General features: G+C 45.6%; 1 non-coding gene across 1 annotated transcript; it reads right to left on the bottom strand.

Moving 5' to 3' along the window:
* Positions 1–8,117: 8,117 nt before the first annotated feature.
* Positions 8,118–8,189, bottom strand: trnae-cuc (transfer RNA glutamic acid (anticodon CUC)). The gene has a single exon. It is a non-coding gene; the product is annotated as a tRNA-Glu (tRNA).
* Between the last annotated feature and the right edge of the window lie 274 nt (positions 8,190–8,463).

The raw sequence follows: 8,463 nt of genomic DNA, 5'->3' as shown, positions 1-8,463 counted from the left end.
CGAGGGCAGAATATAGGGTCTTAACTGCAAATGCCAGGAGGACATTCGACAAAGTAAAAACATGACAATGTAGAGACAAATAAAGAACTTTGACAGCAATGAGGAGGTCACACGTCGGAGTTCAAGATAATGGTCTTGACAAAAAGAAAAAGTACTCTGCAGATATTGGATATTGTAATGAAGCAAGTTTCTAGATGCTGTAGTTGGTTGAATACAATAATAAGAGATGAAATAACCAAAACCACTCATGTAATTTGATGTCGGTAACCATAAAGCAAGTGCATATTATTGATTGATATAGGCCAATTGCGTGCAAGTAAGCCATTCAGCCCATCGAGTCAACATTGACTGACCGTCCAACCCAGAACCAGTTCGTTACCCACCACCACATGCTGGTCTCTAAAGAAGTGAATTTCAAAGACTCGAGAACACTTGAGAGAAATAAAAAACTCTCCTATCTTAAATGAGAGACTAGTCTCTGGCTAGAATTGAGTTGACATTACATTTACAATAAGTCCTCTCCAGATGTTATACAGCTCCATTGGATCATCTGTTTCTTGTAAACTCAAACTGATACAAGCCCAGCCTGACATCCCCTTGTCCCCGATTATAAGTTGAGGAAATGAGCGACCCTTGACCTCACTGGCATGACAAAGGATGCCCTCAATCCAAGTTGACCTTAACTGTCCAACCTCTTAACCCCCACGCCACAATGTGGTCAGCCGCACCTCAGCCCTGAACGAGAGCAGAGGAACTGAATAGACAGCAGTGAGGTGGACATTGCATTCTCAGGGAATATTGTTCAAGTGTGAAATTTGTTCAGCTCACATTTGGATCACTGCAGGGACTATGTCTCCTGTCATTTCAATGTCTTTGATCCCAATAACAGTCTAGTTTTGTTGTACATTGTGTGTGTTTTATCTGTGTGTCACGACATGATTTTCTGTTGCTGTCATTCCCATTAGGATGTGTGAATTCAGTACCAGATAATAGTCTCAGTTCTGAATTTTCCTTGAGGATTGGTATAGTACGGACTAAGTGTCAGTCAGAATGGAAGAAGCTCTACTGTTTATTTGCTGTCCTTTGCTGTCCTTCCCCTGGGACTGTATGAATGGGGAAGTGTAGAGGAAGTTTTACTCTGTATCTAACCCAATGCAGTCTCTGTCTTGGCAGTGTTTGTTGGGGACAGTGTTGAGGTAGCTTCACTTGCAATTGAAGAGTAGAGGAAGCTTTATTCTGATTGTCATCCCATGCTGTCCTTGTCCTGGGAGGTTTAGATGGCATCTATAATTGAAGTGAATGCAGACTTGGCTGTGGGAGTGGAGGGTACTTGTACCTGAGCACACCCATCTTTGAGATTGCTGTGCTGATCAAGACAATCTCAGACACCTTCATGCACTTTTCCAAACAACCACAGGGTGGTTAAGGATGGGTATAAATGCTGGCATTGCCAGCGATGCCCACACCCCATGCATGAATAAATACTTTCTGTTTAAAAGTTACATTCACGTTCCAAACCCTCTAATGTATGATTACATACATGGAAAATTCCTGCCTGCTGGAATTTCATTTTAAAACATAGGAATGTGTCAACCATGTAGAAATATAACAAGAACAACAAATGGAGAATTTAACAGGTAATGAGCAGGACCAGAATGCTGAGTCAGCCTGACCCCTAAGGCTGAGAGAGTTCTCCCAGATGTTGAAGTTACACTGGTGCCTTTTACTCTTGCAGCTTCCCCAAAAGTTTGTCCCTGATGTAAGATCATTCAATGACCCGAAGTACGAACTGTTTTTAATCTCCATAACTGGTGCCAGACTTGCTGAGTAATTCCAGCGCTTCTGCTCTACCCTTTTATGGGATTTGAGCTTCCCTAAGTCAGTGTAATGAAGAACTGCAGATGATGGAGATCTGAAACACAAAAATGCGTCAAATACTGGAGAAATCCAATAGGACTGGCAGCACATGTGGAGAGAGAAGCAGAGTTAGCATTTCAAGTGCTGTGACCCTTCTTCACAACTGTTCTGGACTCAAGCCAGGATATTGTCTTTGTTTCTTTCTCTCTCTCTCCACCAGTGTTGCCAGACTGGCTGAGTTTCTCCAGCAATTTCTGTTATGACACTTTCACAAGGTTGATGTTTGTTATCCATCCCTAAGTGCAAGGTGTCTTGCTTGTGCTAATTCAGAGGGCAGTTTAAGAGTCAACCACATTGCTGTGGGTCTGGAGTCACATGTAAGTCAGACCATGCAAGGATGGCAGTTTCCCTCATGAAAGGACATTGGTGAATATGGGTTTTTAGGACAATTGACGTCAGTGCCATCGATACCATACTGAGACTTACTTTGTGTTCCCCATTTATGATTTGAATTATTCACATCTTACCTCTTGCTGTGGTGGGATTTGAACTCATGTTCCCTGGATTACTCATCCTGTGACGTTATGACGACACTGTTGTTCCCCATTCTTTGCTATTTTGTGTTTGCTGTGCACGTCTTTGTCCTCTGATGTTTGGGAAATTGAACCTGTTCAAAAGATTGCCCTAGACTTGTCCCTTTGACCAAGAATTTGGTCACCTGTCTCATCTGTGCTCCGGTCTTGTGATTTTTAAAGGAATTCTCACAATGTTCATGTGAAGCACTTTGAGATAGTTAACTGTACCACAGGTATTATTTGAATGCAGCATGTGTCCCTATCTTAATATCTGAAAGTACAGGGTCATATTTTAAATGTAGAAGACAAAAATGAGGATGATTTATTTTCTTTCTGAGGGTTGTGTGTCTTCTTCAAAAGGCAGTGGATTCAAAATCTTTAAGGCAGAGGTAGATAGGTTCTTGATAACCAAGTGGATGATAGATTGTCGGGGATGTGTTGGAATGGAGAGTTGAGGTTGAATTCAGATCAGCCATGATCTTATTGAATGTTGCAGCAGGCTCGAAGTGCCCGGTGGCCAACTCCCGCCCATTATATGTTTGGATCAAGCAGTCTGTGTCTCCCCTCTTATAGCTATGAACGGGGTAATTCCTTTACAATATTGTCCCTTGTAGACAGTTAATTTCACACCGATGGCCCCCTATTGGGAGCAGGCACATTGTAGCAATTGCAGTACTTCTTGTGTTAATTTTGTTGCTTCTTACTCAGTGTTGCTGAGAATCTTCGAAATAAAAACCAAAACACTTCTATTATTATCGCACGAATAGAAGTGTTGGTTTGGATGTAACATTGTTGAATTAGCCATTCCCATCTCTTCCAGAATTCTGTGTTTAAAGCCTTCAAGTCTGGTTTCTACCCCTGAAACAGTTCTTATCAAGGTCATATTTGACATCCTTTGTAACGGTGACAGGGATGAACATTCCTTCGTCGACCTGCGGACAGCCTTGATCAGGGTTAATGACAGAACTGACCCTCTCCAGCATCACTCTATCCTCTGGGAGGGTCTGCTTTTAGTGTCTTCCGTTCTTATTTGTTTTACCGTAGCTGCTGGTGTTAGCATCTATACTAATGATATCCAACTGTGCCTGAACACCACTTCTCTCCCGACTCCTCTATCATTCATAATTTACCAATAATTTTATCTGAATGCCTGCCCAATTTCCAGCATTGGATAACCATAAACATTCCCTTAGTTAAATATTGTGAAGTGTGAAGCCATTGTTTTAGTCCCCAAGTTCGACCTGAGCCCCCGTCCCCACCCCCCACCCCCACCCCAGTAACTCTGTTGACAGCCTTCATGTCACTTTAAAACTAGGATCGATAGATTCGTGAAGAGTCAGGGGATGAACAGTTACAGGAAAAGGGCAGGAAAGTGAATGTGGAGAATGCCAGATCACCCAGAATCCTACTGAATGGAGAAGCAGGCTCAAGGGGCTGAATGGCATATTCTTGTTCCTATTTCTTATGGTTCCCGAGCCCTTCCCTCTGATACAGGACACTGACTTCAGTATGTGCCATTACTGAGAGTACTGATGTTCCCTTGTGTAATATCAACAACTTAGCAGCTGCTAAAACCTCTTGCTCCTTTGTTACCTCTGAACACAATCAGCCAATGTGTTCAGGGGAGGCGATGGCCGACTTTATTGTCACCAGACTATTCACCCAAGTAATGTTCTAGGGACTTGTGTTCAAAACCTGCCACGGCAGATGGTGGAATCTGAATTCAATATAAATCCGGAATTAAGAGTCTAATGATGACCTCGTTGTGGTTTGTTGTAAAAACCTATCTGGTTTCCTGCTGTCCGAACCTGGTCTGATCTACATGTGATTGAGATCCACTGTCAGCTGGTTGAATCTTCACTGCCCTTTCAATCAAAACCTCCACTATAACTTCCCTACTTTTATACTCCATTTAAAGGTCAATCTCCCTTTTGCCGTCCCTATTAGTCACTGTGCTCCCAGAAGCAGGATTGTGGCTCAGTTTAAAGTAGGTCCTATATCTCTGGTTACATCGATACACAAGGCAGTGAAGAAAGGTTTAGGCACACTAACCTTCATCAGTTCGGGAATTGAGTTTAGATATAGTTATGTTGTCGTTATACAGGACGTTGATGAGGCTGCACCTGGAATATTATGATCAGTTTTGGTCCCCTTGGTGTTCTGACTTCTGACTTCTTCAACTCTGGGTTTGTGTTGAACTTGATGGGATACTTTGTCCAACTCAGCATGTTTAAACAGTATCTCTCAGAGGGATTCATCTGAAACTTTTCAGGAGGTGCGCTCAACAAGATTGAACTATTCAAAGTTACTTGGACTCGATTTTAAACTTACATCAGGACCAGTAATCAGAGACACATACAACATGGAAACAGACCCTTTCGTCCAACTTGTCCATGCTGACCTGATATCCTAAACTAATCTAGTCCCATTTGACAGCACCTGACCCAAATCCTGTGGCAGCTCATTTCATATAAGTACCACCCTCTGCATGAAGAAGTTGTCCCTTTAATATATTTCGCCTCTCACCCTAAACCTATGCCCTCTAGTTCTGGACTCCCCCATCCCAGGGAAAATACCTTGTCTATTAACCTGTCCATGCCACTCATGATTTTGTAACCTCTATTAGGTCACTCCTCTGCCTCTGATGGTCCAGTGAAAACAGTCCCAGCCTATTCAGCCTCTCCCTGTAGCTCAAATCCTCCAACCCCCAGCAACATTCCCGTAAATCATTTCTCACAGAGAAGTCAACGTTTCAATCATGAAGAAGTGTTAATTCCCAAACCGCTGACTACTCCACATCCTGGTGCTGCCGGCTTGCTGCATTCTCCCAACCTCCTGCTTGCCTACTTCGGGTTGCAATATGTAGTGGCTCAGTGTTTTCCACTGCAGGCTTACCGTGCTAGGGACCCAGATTTGATTCCAGCCTTGGGTGGCTGTCTGTGAGGAGTTTTCATATTCTCCCGGTGTCTGCGTGGGTTTTCTCTGGGTGGTCCTGTTTTCTTCCATCGTCCAAAGATGTTCAGGTCATGTGGATTGGCCATGCTTAACTGCCCACAGAGTTAGGTACATTCGTCAGAGGGAAATGGGTCTGGATGGGTTACTCTTCGGAGGGTCGCTGTGGACTTGTTGGGACAAATGGCCTGTTTCCACACTGTAGCTAATCTCATCTGCACTACTTTTGTCACTAACGTATTGCTGAGTAGACTCGATGGGCCGAATGGCCTAACTTCTGCTCCGATGGTCTTGCGGTCTTACGTTTCTCTGGATCATTTCATTTGGCAATGTGCAGTCCCTGGCTCAATGAGCAGCAGTTTCCAATGAAAGCAAAGCTCATATGATGGTTGAACTCCGACAGTGTGGAAACAGGTCCTTCAGCCCAACACATCTGCACAGATTCTCCGAAGAGTAACCCACTCAGATCCATTTTCCTACCCTCCATAAATTGCACACAGAGCCCCAAGGGTGGAAGTATTCCTGGGTTCCTGGTGCCATGAGGCAGCAGTGCTAACCCTGAGCCACCATGGGGTTGTAGTTGTGGGGCGTGGGGCAGGCAATTGCAGTCCAGCAGAAAACAAAAACAGCCCACCTACTCTCCCACTGCACCCACTGTCAGAACTGGCAGGAGGTTCAGTACTGGGGGGTGACTAAAGGCAGCGTTACAGGTGGGATCTGATTGCTGGGAGCACTGGTGCACCCGCTGGTGTTTCCGCAAGTTGCAGGAAAACATGAACCTCTTCCCACACTCGGGCCAGCTGAAGGGCCTCTCCCGGTGTGGACATACTGGTGCTTCAGCAGGGTGGAGGAATTGCTGAAGGACCTCCCGCACTCAGGGCAGCAAAAAGGCCTCCCCTCTCCACCCCCACATCCCCCCGTGTGGATCAGCTGGTGCTTCAGCAGTGTGGAGGAGCGGGTAAAGCCCTTCTCACACTCGGGCAGGAGAATGGCATCTCCCCGGTGTGGACGGACTGGTGCCTCAGTAAGACAGAGGAATTGATGAAGGCTTTCCTTCACTTAGGCAACTGAACGGCCTCTCCCCCATGTGGACCCACCAATGGGCCAGCAGGTCGGAGGAAAGTGCAAAGCCCTTCCTGCAATCGGGGCAGAAGAACGGCCTCTCCTCAGTGGGGACCCACTGGTGTCTCAGCAGGTGGGAAGAACTGCTGAAGGCCATCTCGCACTTGGGGCTGGAGAACAGCCTTCCCCGGTGTGGACCAACTGGTGCGTCAGCAGGGCAGCGGAATCACTGAAGGCCTTCCCACACTCAGGGCAGCAGAAGGGCCTCTTCATCTCTGTGGACCCATTGGTGCTTCAGAACCCTTTCAAATTTCACAATATCCGTCTGATACGAGGGAGACTAGAATTGTACACAATATTCCAAAAGTGGCCTAAAAAGTGTCCTGTACAACCACAACACAACCTTCCAACTCCAATACTCAGTCAGAGCATTGGGAAATCTTTCAAAACCCACAAAAAACAGACAGGAAAGAATGGAGGGTCAAACCGAATTTTTGAGAGTCACCTTGAAAGTATCAATGAGAAATCGGCGGAGGGGGTTTATTGGGGACCCGTTCTCCTTTAATACACTATATACGTATTTCTCTTGTGCTCTTCGTAGTTTCTCTGTGCTGCAGTGTGTAGTGGCTCGTTGAAATAATCTCCTGATGCAGCTTCGTTTGTGGGTGTTGGGATGATTGCTTCTGCAGTTAAGTACTTGGTTTGGGTCTGTTGTTTTTCTGTAGATGCCAGTTTGAAGTTCCGCATTGACTGTTCGCTCCACTGTGACATCAAGGAATGGCACTTTGTTGTTCTCCTCCCCGTCAAACCAGGAGCCCCCCTTAGACCATAGTCTCACTACTTGGAACACCAATATACAGACTAGTCAAAGGCCTTCACTGAAGGCTAAAACACCTCCACTGAGGACTAAAACCCCAAGTCGAAGATTCACTCCACTCCATTTACTCCATCCAAGAATTCCTGAACACCAAAGACACTGAGATAGAAGAGGATGGATTAATGTTGTCCTTTGACATAACAGCCCTGTTCACATCCATTAACATCAACGTGGCCAAAGAAAACTGAAGACACTACTCGAAGAACCAAAGACACAAACACAGCATCAACTTCATCAGCAAAGATAGCACTGTCAAGCTCGTGGAACTGTGCCTTACCATCCACTTCATATTCAATAACAAGCCCTACAAACAAATCAACGAAATATGCACGAAACCTCCAGCATCAGGATTCCTCGCAGAAGCAATAATGCAGAGACTCGAACAGACAGCCCTTCCAACGATCCAACCCAAACTTTGGGTCCGCTACAGCGATGACACTTTTCTCATTAAAAAATGAAACAAATTAGACGAAACCTACAACACCATCAACAATCTCCTTTCTGGCATAAGATTCACAAAAGAGGAGAACAACAACAAAGTGCCATTTCTTGATGTCACAGTGGAGCGAACAGTCAATGGTAAATTCAAAACAGCGTCTACAGGAAAACAATGCACGCGAACCAAGAACTTAACTACAGAAGCAATCACCCCTACACAATCAAACACATCTGAATCAGGACACTATTTCAGCGAGCCACGACACACTGCTGCACCCAGGAACGACGAAGATCAATAAATAACTGTACAGAGCATTTCCGAAGAACGGGGAGCCCCTAAACCCCCTGAAAACAGTTTCCCTGACCGAGAATCGAACCCGGGCCGCGGCGGTGAGAGCACCGAATCCGAACCACTAGACCACCAGGGAGATGCAAGCACAGCCTGACAGCTCTAGCGAACATTACTTCCATGCCCGGAAATCGAATCCGGGCCATGGTCGGTCGAAGGCTTTCACCTGTGTATCCAACAATGTCATTTCTTGTGTCCATTGCTCCTGATGCAGTCTCCTCCACGTTGGGGAGACTAGAGACTCCTCGAAGAGTCAAGTCACAGCGCTTGAGGGAACATCTTCAGGACACCCGCACCAATCAACCCCATCGCCCTCTGGCCCAACAGTTCAAACCCCTCCCACTCTGCCGAGG

This window comes from Chiloscyllium punctatum, chromosome 36 (assembly GCF_047496795.1).
Source record: "Chiloscyllium punctatum isolate Juve2018m chromosome 36, sChiPun1.3, whole genome shotgun sequence".
Classification (NCBI taxonomy): domain Eukaryota; kingdom Metazoa; phylum Chordata; class Chondrichthyes; order Orectolobiformes; family Hemiscylliidae; genus Chiloscyllium; species Chiloscyllium punctatum.
The sequence above is the reverse complement of the archived record's forward strand: the minus strand, read 5'-3'. Positions and strand labels throughout refer to the sequence as shown.